A 27145-nucleotide genomic window follows, 5' to 3' on the forward strand; every position below is an offset into this window, starting at 1 on the left:
CCGCAAACCATTTTTCTGCAGATGAATGGCCGAAAGGCGTCTAATGTAAACCTAATCCCTTCGAAATTAACCCAATCTGTCAACTGTATTTATTTTGCCCGGTCTTAAGTGGGATTTTCCCCGGCTTCATCTCCATTTCCATTTCCATTTCCATCTCCATTTCCACTGCACTGATACGTGCCAACTGCTGTTGGCAAATCCCAAAATTAAAGTCACTCGAGTTCGCAGATGGCGTCCGTTTAATTAACTTAGGTGTTGCATATCGATTTCCTCGACGGCGACGGCGGCACACTAATTATGCTCTCGCCTTGGCTTTTCTTTTGACACACGCTCTGATCTATTTTCCATCTTCCATTTTCCGCCTGCCGCCCATCGCTTTTCCGCCCGCCCTTTCACACAGACATTAGCCGCCATCTTTGATCCATTACTACGTGAGCGAGGAAAAGGCGAGGAAAACGTGGGGAAAAGACGAGAAGACGGTGATGGAAAACTTTAAGTAGGACAACGCAGATGCGAATCTCACTTGCAAACAACACGTGCACACTTACGAATGCACTGGCAGAAATTCGCAATATCAGGCGGAACTTAATAATACATTTGGAATAATACATCAGAACGCAATTTCTCGCTGTGTACACACGTACACTCACTGTTGCACGCTCACACACACTCACTGCATAGGCAAGTCATCATCATAAAGCGATTAGTGGAACTAAAACTGCCATTAAAATGCCTCTGTTTCTCCCTCTCTCTTTCGCCCACACTATCCTTGTCTCTTTCCTGCCCTGAGACTCGGACACTTCTGCCCGAAATGAATTTCCAATATATGTATATAGTATAGTTTCGTCCTTGTGCCCGAGGAGCTGGAGCCTTCGATGGCATCAATTGGGCATTACCTGCGAGCCGAGATGTTTACTAGTTTTGCGGCCAACTTGCTGCCATTGTGGGCTTATGCTGTAAGCTTTTCCGGAAAATCGTTGTGTGTATATTGTATAAGGGGCCAAGTTAATAGGCACATGAATCTGGTATAGAGCAAATAGTTCGCGTTGCGAAAAAGTGCGAATTGCAAGGTCGAATTGATGGCTTGCATCGATGCTTGTGCCATTTTTGGCACCATTTTCCGCAGCCCGGCCACGCCCACTCTGCCCGTGTGCCGCCCTCGCCTACAACAGCAGCAGTGGCACCACACACACAAAAAAATCGATCAAATAGAACGATGTCGTCGAAAAATCGACAGGAGCATGGGTATGCATGCTTTGCCTTTGGTAGATGAACTTAATTGTACTTTTTAGCTGGGCCAAAAACAAAAAAACACACAGAACAGAACAGGCAGGAAAAAAAGAGCAGAAAATGAAAAAAAAGAACTCCCCCAAAAGGCCCGAATGGCAGAGCGTGGGAAAATGGGGCGCAGGAAAAGTGGGCATGGCCGTTTCCCCAGGACAAGATGAATGAACGCGATGGAAGCCCTCGCCTTCGAATGGCTTAAGTAATTTTCCATTTTCCATTTACCATTTAGGCGACTCTCTTGGCATTTTTGTCTCTTGCCCCTAATTTTCTTGTAATGTTTGCTTACCATGGCTTATTCCTTTATTTTTTCTATTTTTTTTTCTTATTTTGTTTTTTTGGTGGGTGGTGCTCTTTGCTGGCATCTATTTAACGTTGTGTGTCTGTGTTGCAATGTAATGAATAAATTTCATAGCCAGCAGCCATATGAAAAACCATATTGTTTGCATCGGCAGCGACAAAAATCTGCAAAAATCCGCAGATCCTAATGATTATAAGCACTGTTCCCAGCTGACAGAACTTTCCGCATGAATAGCAAAGACCTTTTTTAGTTTTGCTGGCGCGTGCAAAGTGCATTTTATATCAGTTTTACTCTAGTTATTTGCACGCCAACTTTTTAGACTTAATCATTTGTAATCGCTTGGGGGATAAGAACTCCTGCTTTCCCCCACTCCGTGACTGTGAATTTTCCGCCACTCCACGATTTTGACACAGAAAGCAAAAAGAAAAAAGGAAACTTCTCAGACATGTTAAATTAGTATTTCACATACGCTTTTGCCACCGATTTTGCGCAGCTTTTCCAAGAAACGCTTAAAGCGTTTACAGTTTACTCTCCTAATCGCCAAGGCGAAACTTTTTCGATTTGGGAATTAAAATAAAAAGGCATCAGCAATAATAGCTGGATGGCCTCTGGCCAAGGAGGATTTTCTCTAGCCCCCCACCACACCGAATTTCCCAGCACCCCGCACTCGCTGAATTTTCCAGCTCCCTACGGCGATCGTCGCGCCGAAACTTTTCCCGGCCACTCGGCACGCATCGCTGAGGCTTTTCCCGCCACTTTCGACTTTAATGGGCAAAGCCATAACGTGTGCCACTTCCCCCTTCCCTTCCGCCACCCTCTACTACTTTCGGGAAAAGCCGCCTAGATAAGTGATAAGCCGCCACACACAAATTGGCAGCACCTTGCGTGTCTGTGGCACATAAAAAGGATTAGATGTCTGCCTCAACATGACAGGCCGCCAAAAAAAAAAAAAAAAAATTCTGCCAAACGGAGAAAATCTCAATCTGAATGGGGAACTCCGCTTTATTGGAGCCACATCCGGACACTTTACAGCCCCAGCTCCATTTTCCACTTTCCGCAGGGAAAAGCGCTTCTTACGACGCAGATTATGCGGCATTAACTGATTCATTTATCACAGGCACTCCAGATTCGTACTCAGCAGTAGCTTATTTTTATTAGCCTAGATTAGTGCTTTCTAAAAAATCAAATATTTGCTGCAAATGATAAAAGTGAGCTTGCATTGGCCACACTGCGTATGAGCAATCTGTATATCGCGCATACGCCCCGTTGCCCCGACGACGAATTTAGAAAGTGGCGCACCCTATGCTGCAGTTTGCCACGAAAAAATACAACTGAATCATCCAAATAGAATTGTATTTGTATTATTTAAGCAGCTGCTGCAGTGACAGTGAGACTGCCACTCCATGCCCACATTTTATTTGCAATTCAATTTGAATACCGCCGGCTAAGCCGTAAAATGGCTGCCATTCCGCATCCGCTTGGCTCTGCGCCGGAAATGAACTTCGAATAAGACTAAAAGAGAAAAAACCACACACACACAACACACGACAGGTTCAATGAACCCTAAATATATATATATACATATGTATATATATTTGAATATATATCGCGACGGTGCGTGTGGAATGCACTTCGTTATTTCGAATGGCTCGCATTTACATCGCGAAGCCGGCACAAATCCGCTTCGTCATTACGGTTACGGTTACGATTACGGTTAGCGCTACACTTACACCCAAAGGTGCCGTCGACGTTGGCCATAGCTTTACCGTTAGCAACTGCAAAATATGCAAATGTCCGCCCCAAAGGCGATGGGCGGTACCTGTGGCCCAAATGGAGCGCTACCGTGGGATAAAGGTGACATATAAACATATAATGGAAAGCAAACCAAATACTTGTATCGATTTTAAGCGCAGCCAGTTCTAGCAATGTTTAATGTTTAAGTTCGAACAATAACTGCAGCAATTTGTAAAACTGAACTTTCATCACTTATTAAAGAACATCCACACTCTGGGTCAGCATTTATGCAGAGCTTAGTTATCGATCAAGTTGCGAGTGTGTGAAACAAGAAATCCTTGGCAGCTCTTAATAATAAATGCGTAGCCCGAAAATGTAATTATACAATGAGAATATGAACGAAACACACAGAAAACACGGGGCCAAACGCAGTATGGCAGATTTATAAATCTATTTAAATAAAATGTGGCCTGCCGACTCAAATCGCTGCGGGTTGTTTGGTTTCCCCGACCAAGAAGACTGAGAAGACCAAGAAGACCAATTTAATGACCTCATCAGAAGTTGCTTTCAAGCTGCGCAAATTACTCAATTTCCTTGGAATTTTCCATTTGCAGCTTTTATTAAGCCAGGACTCGAGTATTTGAGTATTTCAGCAAGTAATTGCCGTTGTCTGAAAGTTTCCTCGCTGTTTGCCCAGCTTAAATCTATGTACTTATACTGTGCAGCTCCACACTATGCCCGAGTGTCTATTGCCTTCAATTTCCTGGTTGTTGTGGCGTTGTGCCTGCTGCCTCTCGTTGTTTTTACGTAACACAAGTTTAAAATCTATACTTATGGTAGGCAGTGTGCGGTGTGCGAGTGTGCGAGTGTGCGAGTGTCACGTGCTATGCTATGCTAACGAACAAGAAAGTGGAAGCGAAGTATCTCAGGCATGATCGACTACTGGTACGTATGAAATGTATACAAATGTATTTGGCCAACAGTTAGTAGCTTTTCCTACTGCAAAATGCTTACCAGTACACTAAGAACTGCACTGCATGCTGAACCCCTCACGTGGCCATCATACCCTTAACATTAGCGCCGAGTAAAGGGTATGGGAGCACAGGCAGCAGACGGATCCAAAGGCAAATGCGTCGTTAACATATGTTGTAGTCGAGTTTCGCAACCAAATTTATCCGCATATGTATTCCCACATGTGTGTGCGGGCTTTTTCTATAACAATTTGCCAAATGTTTGTAGAAAATGTACGAGTTTTTCATACCTTGGCAGACGGCCTGCGGCGACGGCGGGGGGAAGTGGGGGAAAATGGGGCATAATGTTAGCAGGAGCCAGGCTAAATCTTTTCGGCCGCCTCCATTGAAAAGTGGCTCAAGTGCTGGCCGCACTGGGTGCGCGGGAAAAGCGGAAAAAACGGAAAATGGCGGGAAAAGCGGAAAACCAGAGGAAAACACTCGCACAAGCCGCAAACATGTGTGCGAAAGTTAAACAAAAATTTAAAGCGGCACGCACGAGCCTGCGAAAATATATAATTTGTTGCCAACTCGATGAATTAAACTAAAAGTTGACAAACCACAACGGGAATAAAGGAAATATGTTTCATGTGTTTCACAAAACTTTTGGCCGGCAAACTTTTGTCGACTGCAAATAACTTCTAACAGCTAGTATTGACATTGCTCTCAACTTGATCAAATACTAAAATATTTGAACAGAAATTATACAATTGCAAACTGAATGCATAAATGATGGCATTTGAAATAAATTAAAATGCTGGCAGATTTATCCGTTTTTGAGTCAACGCTACTTTTTTTGATAGAAAAACGTAATCTTAATCAATTCTGCAAGTAAACATAAATATTTTCGCAATTTATGTACAGACATGCAAGATCTCGACCGATGACAGAATCGCACAATTAATCTGCACATAACAAGTGGAAAGTTGGAAGTTGGCAAAGCCCCAGAACCAAAGCCAAAAACTCGCCATAATCCTGGCAAACTTGTTCACAACAACTTTCGTTGCCCCTCGCTAGTTATGAATTGGGAATAGGAATACTAAGCCCACTCCTTAAATCTTCAATTCAGGGCTTTGTTAGCCACAGAAAAAAGCAGAGGCAGAAAAATATGCCCGAGATGGCTGCAAATCCAAATGTTTCACAAAATGTTTGGCTCTTGTCGCCAGCCACTAGGGGCTCAAAAAAAAAATACTTTTATATAGAAAAATATATATGGAGGTGAAGGTGAGCGGAGTGCAGACTCCAGACAGGGTTTAATGTGCTGGAAAGTCACTTGGCTGGCAAATTGAAATAGTTGCCAGTATCCCCGGTCACCTGTGCGATTTAACGCAAAATTAGGCAGCCAAAATAGGCGAATTGGCCCAAGGATGTGACCGCTAATTGAAAAACTGATCGCCGGCCATGAGATTTAATGGGCCGAGATTTATCAGTATTTAGCAAGGGTATATCTATCTATCTATCTATTTTATTTTGCTGCCACCTGGCATAGAATTTAATAACAACAGTGTCCATCAAACAAACGGACAGCGACCAAGATTACACGCCCAAAAAAAAAAGCGAAAAAAAACCACATAAAAACAAACAAAAACACACACATAGTCCTCTGAATTTTTGTGCGTCAATCACATTTGACAAGCATTTGATAGCAGACACTGGATGCACGAATGCTTGGTATTTATTTTCATCGTTTTTCATCGCACGAAATTACTAAATGAAATATTTTCCCCAACTTGGTCCCAATTAAGCTCGAAACCGCAGGCGAACAAAATCAATATGTAATAATTCTGCAACTTTGGCGCAAAAATGTTTTATTAAAAAAGTCAGCTATACATGCTATATATTATATATTTGGATCGAAGGAAACCAAACGAGTGAACTCAACAGAAGTGTGAAATTTGACATTTATAACAAAAACAAAATAAGGGGAAAGGTGCTTGTTTTAGTTTCATTGGGTAGTAATTTATGGAAATATAAATGCAAATATGTGAGAACTGACTGTGACTACTTTATGGGTACCCAGTGATTTATTCACTGTCCGCCACCCCAGTAATTTTTTTATTATTCCTCTTTTTTTTTTTTGTAGTAGTAAATGATTTATTTGCTTACGCCACTACGAAAGTATAGAGTTTAAGTCAAAAGCATGATACTTTTGGCAATCGTTGAGTAAACTTAGCTGAGTAAACTTGGCTGAGTAAACTTAGCTGACAATTTAGCTGATAATTTAGCTTTTTCCCTGTGGCCCAATTGAAAATGTTAGCCGGAAAATCCCTGACCGAACGTATTTATCCGCTTTGCTGCTGCAGTTGGGAAAATTCCCCCAGCTCGCCTGAAGCCAACATTTCAGTGGCATCATGTGGCATGCAGGGAAAACAATTGAATGCCATTGGCATGTTTGCTTGGCCACAACCTCTCGAATTTTCCTGGACAACCGCTGCTCCATGTCCCGGTTGCATATGTAAAATAAATGAAATTTGCCAAAAATATGAAAATTGCCAGCAGCTGAATGATGGGCATAGAGTTATCCGGATTTAAATATCACTGCACTGCAATGCTGTACAAAATTTCGGCGTAAAGAATTGGCTATTTATTTAACACTTTATTTCTACCAATTGAATTGCGTCAATGAGTTTAGTAAATCAATTTTAGGAGACGCAATTGGATAAACAAAAATATATACGTATCTGGGATAGGTGTTTTTAAGTATTTCAGCATTTCGAGGCCTGGCGGGCGGTCAATGTGGCAAGCGATTTACGATCTCGACGGAGATATATATGCCCGGGAGTCGGACTATATCTATATAATTTGATTTAATTAGTTTATGCCGGCGAGCGGGCTGCCAATTAGTCTTACTTCGCTGGCGTTCCAATTCTTTTTTTTTTTAACCACTCTTTGGCTGATTTTTTTGGCCCATTTGGACTTTATTTCATCTATTATTCGCCGCTGGCCAGCTGAGCTGTGGGCCAACTTTTGATTGACTTGGCCCCTTGTCGCCCTTTTTGGCCAAAAGCCGAAAGCCGAAAGCCGAAAGCAGAAAGCTGCGAACAAAAGCTGCAAGTTGTGCGCCCAATTGGATTTAATTATGCAAAGATATTTATCTAGCCCTCCCTCATCCCTCTCTCTTCCATTGGTGGGGGAAAACGGGGAAATGGGGGAAAATTGGGCAAAATGCGGTGGCTGTAGCGGAGAAAATTGAGCAGCAAAGACGGAAAATCCCTCAGAGGCGCGCAAGTTGCGATACAAAAAACATCTAAATCCACTGCAAGCTGTTGGATGTGCAGGAAAAACTTTTACTATAAATTGCCCCAACAAATTGGAGCACAGCAATCCCCGAAAGAAACTTAGGCAAAACAAAAAGACAAAAAGATTTTTGCTCTATTGTCTGATAGGGCGTAAATATGCTGCAAGTTCTTAATACTAAATGGGTGATTTAAAACGAGATATTTATTTGAATATTTCCACTTTATGCGTCTGCTTCAGAAGCAGAAGCAGAATCAGAAACAGAGGCTCGTGGCTCCTTCATCTTTCTCATTCAGTTCATTTTTTTCAGATCAAACTTGAAATGAGTTTAAATTAAAGAGCATCTCATTACGATTACGATTACGATGACGATTACGATAGAGAAACAGAAACAGATAAGAACCTACCTCCGAGGGCAATTGCTCCCAGCGGAGATGTAAAATTATGGTGAACACCACATCCAATGCATCCAATTTTGCTTCGCTTTTTTAAGCTTTTTTGTGTCCGAGGGCGAATCTCATTTCCATTGGCCGGCATTTTCCAAAGCGTATTTCACAGTCGAACACTCGCGTCGCCCGCGCTTCATTTATTATTCTTGTTCAGTTCATGAGTTCAGTTGCGCCAACTACAAGGACGACTGCGGGGTATATTTCCAAAAAGGAACATGAGCGGAACAAAGAGCAACTTGGAGGTCCTTCGACGAAGAATATTGTCACGAATTGTGGGCGAAATGAACTATAGTCTGGGCCACGTGTCTGCTTTTGGTGGGTGGGTGGGCTGGTAGGTCTGCTACCTAATTAAGTCAAAAGTAAACATGAAAAAGATGTCAGCCAAGTAGAAACGAATCAAAATGGCAGACAGCGTCCAATGAACTAAATGCTCTTCTACACACGAAGAAAAACCAGGCGCAGATTAAAAGTTTAGCCTGCGACCAAAATCAAAAAAAACATTAAGTGTAAATATTTTTCCATTTCAAGTATCATTTTGTATGTACAACACGGAGAGTTGAATACCTGCCAGGAGTATCAGCTAAAATAAGTATGACGAGAATAATAATAACAATAATAAAGAAGACACAGCTGGCCAACTCAACTGACCAACTGACTCAACTGACTCAACTGACCAAGGCCAAGAGCAGTGGACTCTTGTGGGACTTGGAACGAAATCACTTAAGTCTCGGCAAACAGCTCCCAGTGGCCACATAAATATGAGCTCGAAACCGAATGCGAAGACGGCCAAAAAACTGGCTAAAATAATAATGTGACATGCAGCCAGAATTGGAATAGAAAAGCCAAGTACCCTCTAAAGACAAGATTATACGCTACGATTGATTGCGATTAACTTGAACAATGGAAAGAAAAGCCCGCTTTTAACTATCATCTCCATGTTATGCATAGCAAGTAATGCTTACAGAATGCTCATGCCGCACCAATAGTCCAGCATACCCCACATCCTTAAGGCCATTTTAGGTTTCATGAACTCGCTTAGGCATAGTCGATATGGCTTGAATCGGGACATTGGGGACTTTTCGTAGCGGAAGTAACGTCTCCCACAGCTGGACAATTATTTCGCTCGCAATCTTAACTGGCTTCTCCTCGGGGAGTGTTTACGGCCAGATATTACAAGTAATATGCATGGAGAACGGCCCATGGAAACAGTGCAAAATTCAGGGCATACAAGCCCATAAAGATAATTAATATACAAGGCGTTTACAAATTTTAATTGCCGTAATACCCCACCCCTCCGAATACTCAGTTACTTAACGTAGCTGAGCATAATTACCGCCATAAAGTGACTGTCAAATTTCCAGATGGGGAATTGCCATTTAAGCTAAGCCATGAGCATTTCAAGAACTGTAATTAACCTAAAGTTTCGAATTCACAAAATGCAAATACACGTTTGCCAGCGATTTTGTAATCACTTATGTTTATCGCTGTCCAAAAATAAGCAACAATTGTGCTTGCGATTTCAGCGGCATTCCAATAAGACCCTTCGTTACAACAATAAATGGTTTTTGTTACATTTGGGGCTTTCCCTGGTGTTTTCCCCTCCATTCCGGAGACGTGCCACTCACTCGTACACCCACACATCATCGGAGTTTTCCTTAACTAGTTTGATGCCTCATAATGAGCATTTGTCGCAGGCCGCATGAGTACGTGGCAAACTGTGAGATGAGCAGATGAGCAGATGAGCAGCGGAAAAGTCGGAAAATTCGGGGAAAATTCGAGGAAAACTGGTAACCAGAGGACCGACCCAGCTGCTGACCAAAATCAATCGAAGTGAATCAATTACGCCATCCGTGCCGAGTTCGCTCCCTGCCCCTTGCTCCCTGCTCCCTGTTGCCGTCTCATTCGGCCAGCCCTTGTCCGTCTCTTTTACACACACACACCCACACACACTCACACACACTCGAAAGGGTCGACGGACGAGTCGGCCCAAAGTGAAGTGAATATCGCGTTTGGTAATCGTGACAAATTCCGTCGAATGATGCGCACACTTCATTGAAGCGTCGCCATCGATGCCATCAAGAGCATCGAATGCCGCGGCATCGATGCCAATTGCTCCTAATTATATGTACATGTATATATATATGCATATATATATCTATACGTGTATGTAGATGTACTTCTATATGTGTGCGTTGGGGAAAAAGGTCCACGAACTGTTAATTTCCATGGAAATGCCATTTGGTCCAGCAGCTGCCTCAGTCTTTGTCTCCGATTTTCACTCTCGCTGATTTGACTTTTGCCATGGGTTCACTAAAGCACTGAACAGCGTTTTGTTCGCTGGAAACATGGAAACATGGAAACATGGCTGCTTACCACAGCTATACTACTATATTTAATAATATATGGCGAATAAGAAATTGATTTGTAGGTAACTTGTAGTTGAAGCATTTTGCATGCCCTTTGCATGTACTTTTCATTTGCCATACTTTGCAACTTTTGTGGGGTTTTAATGGCCGTTGTTACTGTGTCTCTCATTTCTATTCTATTTTTTTCTACTTTTTCTCGTAGCCAACATTGCAGGGCTTCTATTTTTTTCTGCTGCTGTGGCTTTAGACTTCCTTCGTCTTTGCTTTTCTTTGCTTTTACGCTCTTTGGCTTATTTTCCACTGGATTTTTCCGAGAAACGCAACGCACGTCTGCCCTGCACAGCAATAAATTTGAAGTATTTGAAATCACTCATATACTCGTACTCGTACTCGTACTCGTATAGTCCGAAAACAAAAATAATTAGAAAATGAAAAACCCAAATCGTTCGCTAAAGTTTGTCTGCCAGAGCTCAAGCGCCCAAAAAGTATTTATTCATTTTAGCAAGAGATTTTCACTGGATGAGAGTACTTGCAGTACCTTAATGGGTTTTTCTGTGTGCCGCTGTGGCTGCTGCAGCTTTGATTGCACTTTCTGCACCCCCCTTTACCGCCCTTCCCACCCCTTAAAACCAGGCTAAGCTGCTTCTACACCAAAGCCCCCCACCCATCCCCATCCTATAGGCCAATACTAGAGATGATGTTATTGCGACCAGGAGCCCGAAGTTGTTCGCTCCGTTGAATGTTGTTGACAGGCTTTCAAGGGACTCCGAGACTTCGAGACCTCAAGCCAACACCCCCGTTTACATCGATATATATATAGATATATATATGTGGGTATATACTATATGTGGGGCAAAGTTGGCATCCATTAAATTGAGTTTTTATATTGAGACGCTTGGCAGACGTCGGCTCCAACGGTAATTGAATTAGAAGTCCCCCACTCGACCTGCTATCTAATATTTTTTCTTACTTACTTGCCGGCAATTATATGCAATTTATTAATATTTTCCATGGCATTTCAGTGCCTTGGCTGTATACTTTGCATTTGAGTGCTAGTACTTTAGGTGTTCTTTAGGTGTAAATAAACACTGTGGTGTCGTAAATCGCGCAGCATAGAGTTGTGAAAATGTGAAAATGCGAAAAAACCTCACTTGTCACAGCAATAAAGAAACCATAACTGAAATCCATTAAAGCACTGGAATCCAGCTCAAGTGCCGCGAGAAACTATTAAACAAGGAACTAGGAACAAGGAGAGTTCTGTAAAGACCTAATCTAAATATGGGGTAGCTTACATTTTTCTGGAATTGATGTAGACACGAGTTCCGTTGCAAAAACGAACTTCTTCATTCGACGAAAGCTGAAGCCCAACTGCATGCTAGGCAAAACTGCAGCTTAACATGACAACTTAAACGTACGTAATTAAAGTGAACGATCCAATATTTCCTTATCCTCCCAATTAAAAAAGATCAGTGCTAATTTAAGCCATGACGCCATGTTCATTATCCATTCACAGTCCTCACTTGGCGAGTGAAATTCTTTATGTGCAAATTCCAGCCGTTTGATTTACACCTTTCACCGCCTCAAATAGTCAAATAGTCTCTTCACTTGTGGATAGAAAACAAGCGATAAATATTCCACATACGCCGTGTTGTGCGACGTAAAAACAGGGTGAAATAACAGAGTGAAAAAAAAACACTAGCGAACTAGAAAAGCAAGTCAAGTGTGGGCCAGTATATCCGTGGGCAGTAAAGCAGTCACTTTTCAGCAATTTATTGTCGATGATATGCACAGACATCTCTATATTGAGCTCCATGTAGAACGTAGAACGTAGGTGTTGTTGGGTGAATTGTTTCGCTTTTTCTGGCCCTTTTGGTGTTGGAGTGTGGAGTGGCTCTCTGTTTTAGGTGAAACAAGTGGAACACATTTGAACACCACAAGAAATTGTACACTGGCACTGGAAAATGCGGAAAAGTGCATGGCCCTCGAACATATATGTATACTTTCTTTAAACTAAAAATTCCTAATAAATAATAATGAATGGAATGGCACACGTTTAATGCCTTTTAATATTTGATTGGCCTTTTTTGCGGCTTTTGTAGAGAAAATCCTTGCATTTTAGTTGACATTTTCCCGCTGCCAGTGCTAGGCAGCACCAAGTTGTCGGCCTATTTGTTATTGTTGACCGATTTTCCCCCCTCCTTTCTTTTTTGGAAAATGTCCCTGTCCAGAATGGACACTCAACAAATATGCAGGCTGTGCGGAAAAGATAGCAACGCAACATCGTGTGTTCTGTTGACGGATCCCAGGAAAAACAAGGGCGAGCATGGGAACAATGCGGCAGTATTGGATGTGCCACCCCCAGTTTCCAGTTCCGTTTTTCCCGCAACATTTTCACTGGCTCCTGTGGAATCTGTGCGGCGTGCATATGTGTGCGTGTATGTGTGTTTAGGAGGATTTGGTTTAATTAAATTCCGGAATAAAAGGATATTGGTCTGGCCAGCGCTTTAAGCTCGCCTTTATGTCTTTTGACAAAAGTCTTAGCGACTTATTCGAGTCAGCCTGCAGCTACAGATTTTAATTACGGCTATAAATCATAGGCAAGTCTACTGGTTGGTGGGTGGTGGGTGGGAAAACCCAACCCATATCACACACTCACCCTGTCATATTAATCGCAGTCGCATGGGAACTCTTATCGCATAGTTATCTCACATGTACGTACACGTGAAATACAAGTGAGGCGATTTTAAATGTGTGTGTACAAAGTAAGATATGTATTGAAATATTAAATTAAGTTTATTTAACCAGTCACTGCAATTACGCTCAGTGTAGCTGCGTAGTTCAGGGGATGTAAATGAACAGCCCAAATAACTGCAGTTTCATTGTTTCCCGGGGCACGCCAATCATTCTGATGCCTTCACAGTTCGTGGCCCAAATTTACAGCACACAAAAGTTGCGCATTAAAAAGTTCACCTAATAGTTGTTAGTTATCCCTTAACCAGCCCTTAACCGACTCCCTGCCCTGCCCTGCCCTCTGACCTCTGACCCCTAACCCCCCACCTCATAGAGAACGTGCTGCAGGGAATTCATCAGCTAGTTCATCAGCACTAGGCCTCCATCTGCTTCATTGTGGCCAAACTGGCATAATTATTGCAAACTTTTGCTGCTCGTGCGGCGGGCTTTTCATTTCGAATGGCTGCCACAGGGCTTTATCTAATGGACAAACGAGGGTAGCCAAAATAGTTACTGTGAATGGTATCCATCCGCAGTTGATCACGCCAAATGGGCTCATAAACTTGTGAGTGCAAAGTTGGCCGGAAGTTCGGTGGCTCTATTCACTCTGCTAGGTGTGTTTCAGCTAATAAGCAGAGATTGCTGCTCCCTTGCAAGCCAACAAACAAAAAGCAAAAAGGAAAAAGTAAAAAGGAACAGGTTCGATGTCCGAAGTGCGGGGCACATAAAACTGGTTGCTAATTGCATGCCAGGACCCACATCTTCGCACTTTACAACATTTTTAATGGCTGTCAGCGGAGACTGTGAGGAATCGCACACATATACGCGTTTATAGTACACATGGCATGTGGCATGTGGCATGTGGCATGGGGCATAGTGGCGAGTCGACTAAATGCCCTTTTGCGGGATTATCTGCGGCGACAGATCTTGGCCAGACTGGCGCGTGTTGCAAATAAATTCGTCGTTTTCGGCTTGGCCTTTGTTTTTGCTTATTTTATATTGCATATATATATATGTATTTATATATCTTAACATTTATATATATTTTATTTATATATACATATTTATCCCGGCAACACTTGCCACTTGTTTGCTGTACGTTTTAAAGTCGAAAAAAGGCGCTGCAAAGGTCACGGCGCCGTCTCGTCCATTGTCCACTCGTTACCACTCCAACACCGCCCACCGCCCACCGCCCACTGTCCACTGCCACGCCCACATCGGCCACATTCAAGGCGTTCGAGCAGAACGCACTAGTGGTCAAAAATCATGGCACCATCGGAACAAGCATTTGATTTATTATTTGGCCGAGATATCCCCTTCTATCTAGTACATATGTAGGTAGTTCTCTAGATGTTTAAGCTTGGAAATAACATTTTTTATTTCCCATATTGAATACGGTTTGTGTTTTTTTGTTTTGCTGTTTTTCTGTTTTTTGTGTTTGCACTACATGTTGCTATTGAGTTTCAAGTATTTCGCTCTGATTGAATTGAAGCTCTCCAATTTTTTTCAATGAATAAATAACCGTTGTGGACTTTGGTGTAACGGCAATATTGAATTTAATCTGCAGCGAAAGTAATCAATCTTTCATCAAAAGGTTCTATGGCAAATGGTGTTCGGTTAGTTTTCAACGTGATATGTTAAACGCTAAAATGTAATTTTAAATTTTTTTAATTGCTTAAATTTGTGGTTAAAGTAAACCGCCTTAAATACTTAAACTATTTTGTGGGCTTACCTTTTATAATTTTGACTGCTGTCAGTTTTTCCCACACGAATTCAGAGCTGCAATGAAAATGTGAACGAAGCGCTTTAGTTTCTCATTTGCAATTAAGCGGGGTCAAGTGCCATATATCACTCATACGCCCGGTAGGTTCAGTTCGGTCTGCTTGTCAGCTGATAAGGGCAGCTCCTCGAAATCGCCGGACAACTACAACTGGACAACGACCTCTCCGAGATCGGGACTCACTCCAGCACCCACTTTCGGATTCAAGTTCGTCCTTGATGAATCTGGGAATCGGGGAGTGTGGAATTCGAGGAATCTGGGAATCTGGGAATCTGGGGTCGATGACTAATGTCCTGCTCGCGGTTGATTTGTAATTTATTTTCGCATTTTCGGTTGCCCTAGGAGCAAATAAATTTTAAATAAGGTCAACAAAATACTTCGGGTCCTGCTAATTGCCACAAGCCTCGCCTTTTCCTTTGGCCCTACTTAAACACTCAAATGGCCATAAATTTGCCCCTCTTTCGGGCACAAGAAGGGTCAATGTGTGAACATGCAAAACACCAAAACAAAAAAAAACACACACAAAAAAACGAAAGGGAGCAAAGAATCGGTATCGGTGGAAAATCAACATCCACGTCCTGGGAAAATTCCGCTTCTCTGTTTGGTTACACTGTCCCGTCCATTCCCCCATTTCCCATCTCCATTTCCATCCATCCAAATTTTCCGCCGTCCGCTGGCTGTATTCATTTTATTTTTCGCTGTCATTTTCCCTGTCACTCTGGTAGCAGAAAAAAAGTGTTAATCGAACTACAGAAAAGGTTGAAAAAGCGTATTTATACTTATAAAAAGGTTAGCACTAGTGATCAAAATTTTGTTTAGCTGACAAAGTTTGCCAGTCTGCCCTTTGTGTGCACTAAATAAGTTTGTTTCTCTTCAAAAATCACCCATACGCCATGTGGTGCTTACGAATCGAAAGGGTTTTTTGCCAGGCAACCTCAGTTATCAAACGATACTTCATCAATATGGGTCACAACTCAAAGTTAGAGTAAGTTTAAGAAAGTTAGCGGAGTGTCAGCGGCCAACATTGATTTTCTCAGGCTTTCAGCCAAAAACTAAGGAAAAATTGGTCCAAATATTGAGTGTCATACCTCGTTAGACTCGTAATTGTATCCCCAATCGATCTGGACTCAAATTAGGAAATTTTTAGTTTTTGCCATTTTCGCAAATTTTGATGATGTTGGTCCCTTTCAAAAAATGCAAAAGTAACAGAAATGGTTAGTATTGGTAATTAGCTGCTCAAAACAGTTGTTCTTTCATCTTTATGACCATTTTTAGCCAAGTTATGATCAAAATTCCCATAAAATATCTTCAATTTAGCCAAAAGTCGTTTTTCTCAATTTCCCTTATAAAATAAGCCGTTTTTTTTGCCATAAAATTCAAAATAGTTGTCTGAATATGGAATGTCATACCTCGTTGAGCTCGTAATTAAATTCCCGATCGAACGGTGTCCTTAAAAGGCAAATCTATTTTTTACCCATTTTTTGCAAAATGCAAAAATTCGAAACATTTTTTTTTTCCCAAATCTACCAAAAAGTGATAGGGATCTTTAGCAATGGTAAATAGCAGTACAAAACGGGCATTCCTTAAGCTATACCACCATTTTTGACAAAGTTATGCCAAGTCATCCATTGCATCCATTTGACAAAAGTTAGTTTTCAAAAAGATGGGATTTGGAGCCGAAACTTGGGAAACAATAGTCCTAATATGAAGTGACATACCTTGTTGAGCTTGAAATTTAATCGTAATACAAATTGTAACCAAAATTGATTCTCTGAAAATCTACCAAAAAGTGATACGGGTCGTAAACTGCGGTTGTCAGCTGTGCAGGAAAGGCATTTCTTCAGCATGCTGAACCTTTTGTGCAGAGTTATGAGGAAAAACACCCGGAAAAGCGAATAGAACGACGATAATTCGACCATAACAACAAAAACGAGGAGTTATGCCTCGCTGAACTCACATGAATAATTCTAATCGATAACCCTTCACTTGCTGTCGCAGCTGACCAATGGATTTTCTCACATTTAAATACACAAAAGTGTCGGCTACAAACTTGCCATCAAGCTTGTCAAGTGCTCCATTGTTTGCATTTGCTGGGCGACTTTCATGGGGAAAACTATGCCATGGCCCGCATTTAATTGCTGTCCCAGCAATCAGAAAGTCGAGAGTGGAATGTCCGGAGACGTTCCTCGATTTCGCTAAGCGATTCCTCATTCCTCATTCCTTATTCCTCATGAAACATGAAAGTAATTGCACTTCTCTCGGCCCCGGGCGACATTGTTTCAAATTGAAACTGGCAGATGGACATCCAGACAGCAGCGAAGGAAAAGCGCATGGCAAGTGCCACTGGCAGTGGTAAGTTGGGAAGGAGACTCGTAGGAAAATCGGAGAAAAATCGAAGGAAATTGTGTGCGTGTCTGGGAGACTAATGTGCAGACACTGCGATTTGATCGGTCAGTCTGGGAATCCTTAAAATCCTTAGAATCCTGGGAATCCAGGGAATCCAGGGAATGCCGGGAGTAAGGTAAACAATTTGCATGACCGCCTTCAGAATCTGGGCGTATTAGCAACGTTTGACCAAACATTACTTTCGCATCTCAGATGTGTTAATAATACAATTTCATTTGTCTGCCAAGGAAGCTGGCGGAAAACTGGTAAAAAAAAAAAAATAAAAAAACGAGCGGAAAATTTACGATTTACGATATGTGTGTGTGCAGTGGGGACCTCAATGTGCTGCTGGACAACAAAGTACTGAGCAAAATTCTGCCGCCTCCGGTGGACTATTTTTGAAAAGGGTTTGACATTTAAAGCACATACGCACACACACATCGCCCCAAAAATGACAAAACGATGTCTAAACGAGCTCCAAACGAGCGGCAAAAAATACTTGCACACACAAGCCGTACACCTAAAATGAAATAAAATTTAATAAAATAAAATAATATGAATAGAATACAAAAAATGGAATAATATAAATAATAAAATGTAAATAAAATAAAATAAAGCAACATTTTTGGGGGGTGCGCAGCTGTTCGAAAAGGGGGGTAGGAAACTCGGCTGGGTGCTCCAAGGATATCACTTCCTTTGGCCAGTGCTTAACTCACACACGAACAGGCGGAAAAAGTAACAAAAAACACATCTCCATTTGTCCATTTGTCCATTTGTCCATTTGTCCATTTGTCCATTTGTCCATTTGCCCGTTTGTCCATTTGCCCGGCCAGCGTAGACAAAATTGAACACTAAAACTCAAACGAAAACCTTTTTCCTCAAGTATAAGGTATAATAATAGCACTACAGTGGTTGCAGCAGCCTAAAAAATTAGTTTATGAACATTATGAAAAAGGTTCAAAAACATTCCATATTGAATTGAATTCATGGGAATTTTACATATATTTATACATATAGTGGTATGCTTTGGAATAATTTTATAAGATTTTTGCCTGTCTTATTTTGCGTTCGAAATCTTTGAAATCAACTGCGCCACTGTTATTTTTATGGGGGGTAGGGGGAGTTCAAAGGATATGCAGAGCGGAGCGTGTTACACATTCATTACACACACACGCACACACACTCGCACACACACTCGCACACACACTCGCACACACACTCGCACACACACGGACGCACTGAAAAAGGTAAGCGGACCTTTTTGTTAAACGTCTCAATTGGAGCAGAAGTGGCGGGATGAGGGTCCGTTTGATGCTTAATGTGCTTAATGTTTTATGCAGGGCAGTCCGAACACAACAAAAAAAAAACAAACCAAAAGCACAAAAAACATAATAAAACGGTGCACAAGTGCCACAAGTAATACGTTTAATTTATTCATTTAAAGACTGACCTCCAGTCATTTCAAATGCGATGTGGGCAGCAGCATCTTTTTCAAATTTCAAATTTCGCGCGCAGTGCACGGCAAAAAAAAGACTGGTCAGCTTCACAGTCTCAAAAGTGCAACAGTGCAAGACTCAATATATTGCAATCATACATATAGCCATAGACTAGCGCCCATTTTCGTGCAGTGTACATAGTTTGCCGCTCGTGTGCGATATTGTCTCCTTTGATTCTTCTCGTTTCGCCTTCAATGCTGATTACATTATTTATTTGTGGCCACTGTGTGCAATCTTCTTTGAAGGGGGCCCCCCTTCGTTTTTCCTCACACAATCCTAGGTGATACAAGGGAAGGGGCGTGGCAACTGTGACAGCCCCAAATTACACAATTTTGAATTGAGCAATTTGTATGTGGTGGTCACTCGCTCGCTCGCTCGCTTGTTTCGCAATAATGCCAATATAATAACAATGGGCGCGTGTCTGTTTGTTTGCCACTTGATAAATGAGATGGCCATCAGGGGGTTAAGGTGGCAATGGGGGTGCGGCCTTGCCCCCGAAGGTGTTAGCCAGGGCTTTTCCTACGTTTCCTACATTTTCCCCGCATTCCTCTTCATTTTCCTCGCATTTTTTCGGCCTTCTGACCATGATTAAGCTATTGGGCGTGTTGCCCACGGCCAGCAGCTGCTCCTGGGCGTGGCCACTCCCCCGATCACTATGCTTTTCAGATATATACATATATATAGCGTTCACTATACATACTATATGTATGTATATGTAGGTCGCCTGGAGGCGGGCCACAAAACTATTAGGGAGACAACCGGCAATTTGAATTATGTGTATGACAAATGGATAGATAAATTTACTGACTGGCGCTGAGGGAATTATTTTCTGTATGTTTAGCAGAAGGGATTGTTCTTTTTCCTATGCGAGCAACTGCATTACTAAGAAATAAATAAAAATCTAGCAGTTCATCAAGCCAGCTTTTAAGTCGCCTTAAAGCTTCTCTCGTTTCCCCAACAGCAGCACGTATTTCCGGAAAAGCGGATGAAGCAAATGCTTTCCCTAATCCGATTGGAAAATTGGGAGGAGCACAGCAGCAAATATCTTGTTCGCAACTTGCTGATTTTGTACTTCGAACATAAAGCAAACCTTAAAGCCAAAAATTATGCCAAAACAAAAAATAGGCAATTGAGTGCGTTCTAATGGTAATTTGCTCTAGTTGGCCATTAAAATCTAGTGTCAGAGAAAACAGGATAAGCAGATTGCACTTAAACTCAATTTCATTTAGACGGCAATTGTGACAAGAGGCCCATTAGTCGAGGACATGCTAGTGAGTAGTAAGTAGTAAGTAGACATCGACTCAATGTCCTTTTGGGCGAATGAACGAATGAACGAATGGGCGAATCGATCGGAATAAATATGTAAATTCCAGGCAATAGCAATGGAAATATCCTGGCGATATCCAGTCGAAATCGAAATCCAAATCGGAGTTATGGAAGTGAGGTACGGGTATATGGAACAAGTGGTGCGTAAAACTGATGACTAGACACGTTGACAATCCAGTTTGCCAACGACGACAAGTTGGGCCATTAAAATGAACGGAGACTGGGGAATAAAAACAAAAAAAATACCAAAGGCAAAGGCAAATGAAGCCGCTGCCCTTGAATGTTTAATAATACGAGTATCGAGCAAAAAAAAAGATACCGAGACTCGGTAGACAACTTCGTCATGTATCTTCTCTATATATATATGTATATAAATGTATCTGTATCTTAACGAGGCGTAGAGAAACGTATACAGCGAACAGATTAGATGGCTGACTTGCACATCGGAATACCAACTGAATGGCACTCTGCAGCATTTCAATTGAACTTTAATGATGGATTTGATTGATTTAAGCAATGTCAATGCAAAGCCAATTTCACTAGCCAACGGCACTAGAGCTTCAAGAACAACGTTGTCATTATGAGTGAGAAACTCAACTGCTGATAGTTGCACATTGTAGCTTAAGTTGCGCATCTCTGCAGCTTAACTACTTAGAAATACAAAAAGGGAGCATCATAATGACACCGCCATAAAAAAGCTTCTTTACATCCGCGCACTAAAACATTTGCTGCTCCATACTTGTACCTTTGAGCGCAGCTCTCAGCTTAATTTTCGGCTTTTACAAGCAGCATCCTTGCAGTATCCTTGCTGGCAATCAGCTTCTCTTGCCAACAAAGTGCCACACCGCGTGGCATGTTGCAAGTTGCAAGTTGCCAGTGGACCTTCCGCGGGCAACACGCTCATTTAACAAGCGCTTCCACTTGGATGTGCGATGTGCGTAATTTTTCAGCTGGTTTGCCCTGGCTTTTCCGCATTTTTCCCCTGCTTTTCCTCCTTGCCGCTATCCTCCTTTTCCGCTATCCGCTTTTCCACGCTTCCGCTGCAAACTGCAATTTGGCTGGCTCCCCTTTCCTTTCCCTAAAATGTACTTGCTCTCAATTGTTTTCCATGCGCATTTCCCCTTAGCCAGCAAATGGTTTTATTGTGCTCAACGAGGGTCGGACTTGTATTAGCGTAATTCCCGGGCTCATCTGGCGGCGAACTGTGATTGTTGTCCCTACCAGACAACAGACAACAGACAAAAGACAACAGGCAAATCAAATCCCCCCAAAATCTCCTTTGGAGTTCATTAATTTTGATGCCACAACTTGGCATTGCGAGTGGATGAAGCCGGGCTCACGCGCCAATCTCAATGCAAATCTCAGGTTGCCATTGCCATTGCCATTGTTGCTGCGCTAATAAAAAGCATAATTCGCTGGAATTTTCATATTTATGGGCAATGGCCTTCCTTGCCACTTGCCTCTTCCACTCTAAAAGCGAATCTTGCGGCGCGTGTTGCCACTTCAAAATTGTTGCAGTCATACACATAATGGCCGGGGCAACGTGAAACTGTTGCAAAGCGCAATAAATTTTAAAAAATATATACATTCTCCCAGCACGAGCACTGACAGCCCGACGACGACCACGCTGCGTATGAGTGATATTTTTTTGGGGGGCGGGTAACGAAAGTGAAAGAAAGTCAGAGAAAGTGAAAGAAAGTCGCTAGCAGACGGTCAAATACAAATAAACTTTTGACAAGCTCCGACGGCTCGGTTTTGATTATAAGCATATTTATTTATATTTATTTGGATTTGGAATGCCAACTTTAAACAGCAGGTGAAATGTTTGCGCACAAATGGTCAGCATTAAATTTTTATTATCGCCAGCCAAGAAAGCATCAGCAGAAACAGGCTGCTACAAATGTGCATTTATAGCTGAAAGATACTCCATTTGATTGGTAAGTATGCAATATTGGCAAGACGGCATGTCGCCATGTCGCCATGTGTTAAATAAATATGTAATTGAATTAGCCAGTTAGCCTGTTAGCCTGTTAGCCTGTTAGACAGCTAGACAGCTTGATAAGTTAAGCACAGATGCACTCCAATTACACTTACGACTGCGTTGCCTTCTCTCCTTTCGGCGTGTCAACTTGGCTTAAACTGAAACTGAAACTGAAACCGACAACCAAATGGCATCTCTGCTACTGCTACTTGTTACTGCTACTGCTACTGGTACTGGTAGTTCTCGCTACCTGCCACAGGTAACTGCGTGGCGAGACAACAAAACAAATGCCGCTCAATTACGGCGGAGGCAACAATAATAAACAGGTGACAGGCGGGAGGATGCCGGAATCTGGAATCTGGAAGCTGGAATCTGGAATCTCGGATGGCTTTCGGCCAAATTGAAGCTGGCTGAATGCTAACAAGGCCAAATCACAGTCGAGCCTGTTACATGCTCCATGCCATATATATATATAAATGTATGTATAGTGCTATATATGCTATATTCGCTACATATATATAGATGTCTGCGACAATGGCTGGTTATATCACACACGCTGCTCGCCTTCGTGCTTTTATTTCGATGTCCCTGTTTGCCAAGCTCGTATGCAAATTCAGTTGTGCCTTTCATAAAAGCCGCTCATAAACTTTTTATAATGCCTGCATATGCCAATGAAGAGGTCGTAGCATTCAGCTTGGTTGTGTTGTTGTGGGCTTTCCAAACCCAAAACACAAAACCCAAAACCCAAAACCCTTGCTCTCTCAATTTTCCGCAGCGCGACGCTTTTCTTATCGCTCACTTGGCAGCAGCGGGGGTTTTTCATTAATTGTACAACTGCTGGTTGTTATCAATACATTTCGCCAAATAATTGTGGCAAGTACTTGCACGCACTCTTTTTTTTCCTTTTCCTTTTCTTTTTTCCCAATTTTTCTTTTGTGGCAACTAATTGGCGCACATAATTGTTGGAGGGGGTGTGTCAGTTGTCTGTTTTTGTGACCATTTCCTTGCTTTTTCTTCGACCGGGAAATGGGAAATTCCCAAAACAAATAATTGACGCTCTGCGCTCATAAAACTTGCCACATTTCCCGCACTTTCCGCCGCTTTAGCCGCTTTAGCCGCTTCTCCGCTTTTCCTGCACCCAAAAAATAAAATGAATACATTGTCTGAGTGGCTGCGGTTCCGTTGAATTCTTCTACTTTTGTTTACTTAAGTTACATTTTATGCACAGTTTATGTTTGCTACACCAATATAAATTTCGCTTCGTATAAATATTTTTTTTTCATTCAGGATTAGTATCCATATTTTACGTTGCGGTTTCGCTCGCTTTTAATGGCCAAACGCGTAAAACTGTGACGGTGAATGCCATGTTGTGTCTATTTTTACAAACTGTAGTGTGTTTGTAAGCTGACCTCAAAACAACACAAAAAACAAGCTGCACTTAAATATTTTTATAAATTCTAGTAAAAAAAAAAGTATTATAACACGAAGAGCTGCTAGGCTAAAATACGTTTTAAGGCAAACTATTAAACTTTATGGCTCAGCAAATGATTTCAAACCACCTGATATGCTTATGAAGCAAGTTGTAACTTTGCCCATCGGGCTGCATCAGCTGCATCAATTTCCAGCCGGGAATCGGAGAATTTAATAAGTCTGCAGGTCCATCAGCATTATCGTCCTAACTGCCGCCCATCTTCATCATCATGATGTACAGTATACACACAGTAACTAAGTCTTAATCAAGCTTCGCTGTCTGGGCGCAAAGTTTTCCCTTGGCTGTCTTCCCCCCAAAGCCGTAAGGGAAAATCGGCCAAAAGTTTTTATGCTCTTACTACATTTTAGTTGCACCCAGTTGGCGTGGGATGCCGGTTTTTATGGCCAAATTAATAAGTTTGATAAAAGGGCAGGCGGTTTCTTTGTGCAGCAGCCAGCCACTTTATTCCAGCGACTTTTAAAACCCCTCTGCAGTCTGCAACTCCCAGCTGAATTCGAGTAATCGTAAATCTTAAATCGTTAATCGTGAATCGGGAGGACATTAACACATTTGGCTGAAAAATCAGTGTACTCGCCCACTAACGCCCACCGCGTGGCCACGCCCACTGCCACGAAGGTCACACAGGTGCTCGCATTTGGGGCGCCTTTCCACAGTCTGCCACAGTCTTCCACATGTTTGCCACCTGCATCCATTCTATACCCGCCAGGTGACAGTTTTTAATGAGCACTCATTAAGAGTCGCAGGCCAAAAAGATGGGTATCCCTCTGGGAATATTAGGCTACTCACGCAGATATGCGGCATACAGCGAACATCGGTGAAAGAAGCCACTAATATAGGAACTGATCTAAAGTCAGAAAACTTAGGATGGCATCAATACCATCGATGAGTTGCCAAGTGTCTGCCCTTGAGCCTTGCTTATGATTACTATGCACATTTTATTGAACGCAGATAGGTGGCTGTGATAACATAGGGTAGCGCCATGTGCGTACGCAAAAAAAAGAAAACGTGCAAGAACAGCCAAAAATGTTACACATACGCCATGTGCGCCAGAGGAAAACTAAACGACAACAGTTTGCTAGTTGTGGACTGCTGTGGCAGTGGCCCAGTCAGCAATCTCAACTGGATATTGTTTATCTTGGCATCCTCAGTGTTTTTTCTTCTTTTTTTGGGCGGCAACCCAAAGGTTGAGTGCCGAGTGTTTAGAGCTTAAATTTGTGTGCCCACATTTTGCAGGGTATTAAATTTGCATTAGCTCCGGCTACTGGAATAATCCCTGGGCAATTTCAATTAATGTCTGGCCCATTGGGGATTTGGCTGATAGAGTCGATGGAAAACACGATGAAATGTATGGTTAGCACACGCGCCAAAGAGCCAGTCGCAAACCAAAACCAAACCAAGCATAAATCAAGCAAAACATCAATAAATCACAAACTGTTGACGTGCCATCAAAACATGGGGTCAACTGAATGACTGAATGCAACTGCAACGCGCATTCATGTCCAATTGTGTAATTTAGTTGCCACAAAAAGAGGGTTAACGGGCGCCCAAGTAAACCAGAGAGACAATGACAATTAATACACGGCATTTCCATTGACAGCAATCTATTTGCGAAACAACAAACAACAGTGAGCAAACTAATGGGAATTGCGATTGATTTTACAACCAGACATACAACATACAAATTTACAATTCACAATTTACAATTTACAATTTACAATACATATGCTGCACATCTGTGCCCTTTCTCTATTGTTTTGTATAAACGTTTACAAACATTATCAAGCTCAAAACATCATAATCAAGGACCAAAGTGACAAGGACCCTAACAAAGTAAATACAAGAGGGAAAAAAAAGTTGAAAACAAGAATAGATAGGGAGCAAAAGACCAAGAAAAAAGGGACTGCTTAAAATGCCTTTTGAAAATTGGACATTTTTCCCCAATTTTTCCCCCATTTTTCCGCAATTTTTCCTCCATTTCAACATCATTATATATTTACATTTCTTGTTTAAATTGCGAGGCAAAGTAAATCTGCAGATTGTGCCAATTAAAATGAACATTATCACTATTAACGCACAAAGTAAGCCGTTTTATTTTTGGGCTTGTGAACAATATTTATACCAATTTGTGTAAGTAGACAACATTTGGGTGACGAAGTAATCGAATTCGGTTGGTGGATGAAAATGAAATGAATCAGAGTCCGAATGTCCAAACACTTTATTATATATTTGATATGTGTGCGTTGGCGTCTCTCTTTCTGCCTGACTTTTTGCCATTTTTCTGGGTTGATTGCATAATCAGTAATTTGATTAAATAAATGATTAAATAAAATTGATGGATTGGATAGCCACAAACACCTTTTTTTTCTACAGAAACAAAGAGAGTACGTCGACATTCTCGCTACCGTCATTAATTTCTTTTTTCGCTTCTGGTTTTATCTTGCGTTTTGCACATTGATTAATTCGATTGTTGATTCAATTAATTTGTTCGTCATGCACACATTGCGTATGCGTAATATGGTTATTTATGCGCCAAGAGTCATATATGTACATATGTATATATACAGATATATGTACATGCACAAGGTGAAGCACAAGCTCTTAAAGCCAAAACCTTCGAAAGTTACTCTAATGATGTGCTAATTAGCTGGGCTCGAACAAATATGATTTATAATCTTATCATTTGTATAAACACCTGAATGTCTGTGCAAATAAATCAGGCGAATTTAGAACGAGCCGAAAAGGCTTAAATCGGTTTATTTAAATGTATGTAAGTGCCCAAATCTGAAGGCGTGTGTAATATGCGTGCATAAATCACAATGCAATGGCATTGAGATGCTGCAAATGTATTATGTATTATGTATTATGGATTCGTAGTTACACATGGCTGCACTCGTTAATTACTTACAGTGTCTTATTGCATTATTATCTTCTGACTTGGAATTTTGCAATTGGAGTCTGGGCTGTCGTGCTGTCTTTGTTATTCACGTGGCAATCTGTCAAAAGCCAGAAATTTCCTAGATGTGCAATCTAAACTAAGAGCGAAAGATAAGAACTACACCTACATGGCATTTTTGAGACTGCACATCATTATTGTTGACTGAAACCAGCTTAGACCTACGCTACTTATTCATGTTCCTGACTTGTTTAGCAATTCCAATGTGAACTGTTGAGGGAAACAAATAAAAACCATAAATCACTGTGAAACCAGCCTGTTTGCGACCCTTTCACATATAATTCACAACGAAAAATGCCTATTGGGATACTCCTCGCCCATGGTTTTAACTGCTGCTGCCAGGAAAAGCAAAGGAGAGGTCTTAGTGCCAATTTAAATCCCAATCTCGGAGAGAATCCCCAGCGAAAAAGTGAAACCCAACCTGTTGCTAGCCAGCTTCTCTAGAGGATCCACACCGTAACCACACGGTTTCCTCTTCCGCCGCTTTCCACTCTCCACTTTCCACTTGCTACTTTCTATTTGCCACTTTCTATTTTCCACATTCTACTTTCAACTTTCCACTTTCTACTTTCCACTTTTTGAGCATTGTTTGGCCGCTGCTCATCAAAAGGAAAGCCCAGC

The 27145-nt window shown here is 41.7% G+C and overlaps 1 protein-coding gene across 5 annotated transcripts in view; it reads right to left on the reverse strand.

Annotated features, from left to right (window-relative positions):
* The window catches only part of LOC120455496 (sex peptide receptor), a 46875-nt gene that overhangs the window by 11752 nt on the left and 7978 nt on the right, over nucleotides 1–27145 (reverse strand). Inside the window, exon 2 of one of the 5 annotated variants that reach the window (XM_039641748.2) lies at nucleotides 14844–14890. The exons of 3 other annotated variants lie outside the window; for them this stretch is intronic. The gene's annotated coding sequence lies outside the window, so the exon portion shown is untranslated. Of the gene's footprint in view, nucleotides 1–11673; nucleotides 11751–14843; nucleotides 14891–27145 lie in introns of those variants that run through there. One more of the 5 variants, XM_039641745.2, reaches the window with a different exon arrangement.

The sequence above is a fragment of the Drosophila santomea genome, chromosome X, assembly GCF_016746245.2.
Source record: "Drosophila santomea strain STO CAGO 1482 chromosome X, Prin_Dsan_1.1, whole genome shotgun sequence".
Taxonomy (NCBI): Eukaryota; Metazoa; Arthropoda; class Insecta; order Diptera; family Drosophilidae; genus Drosophila; species Drosophila santomea.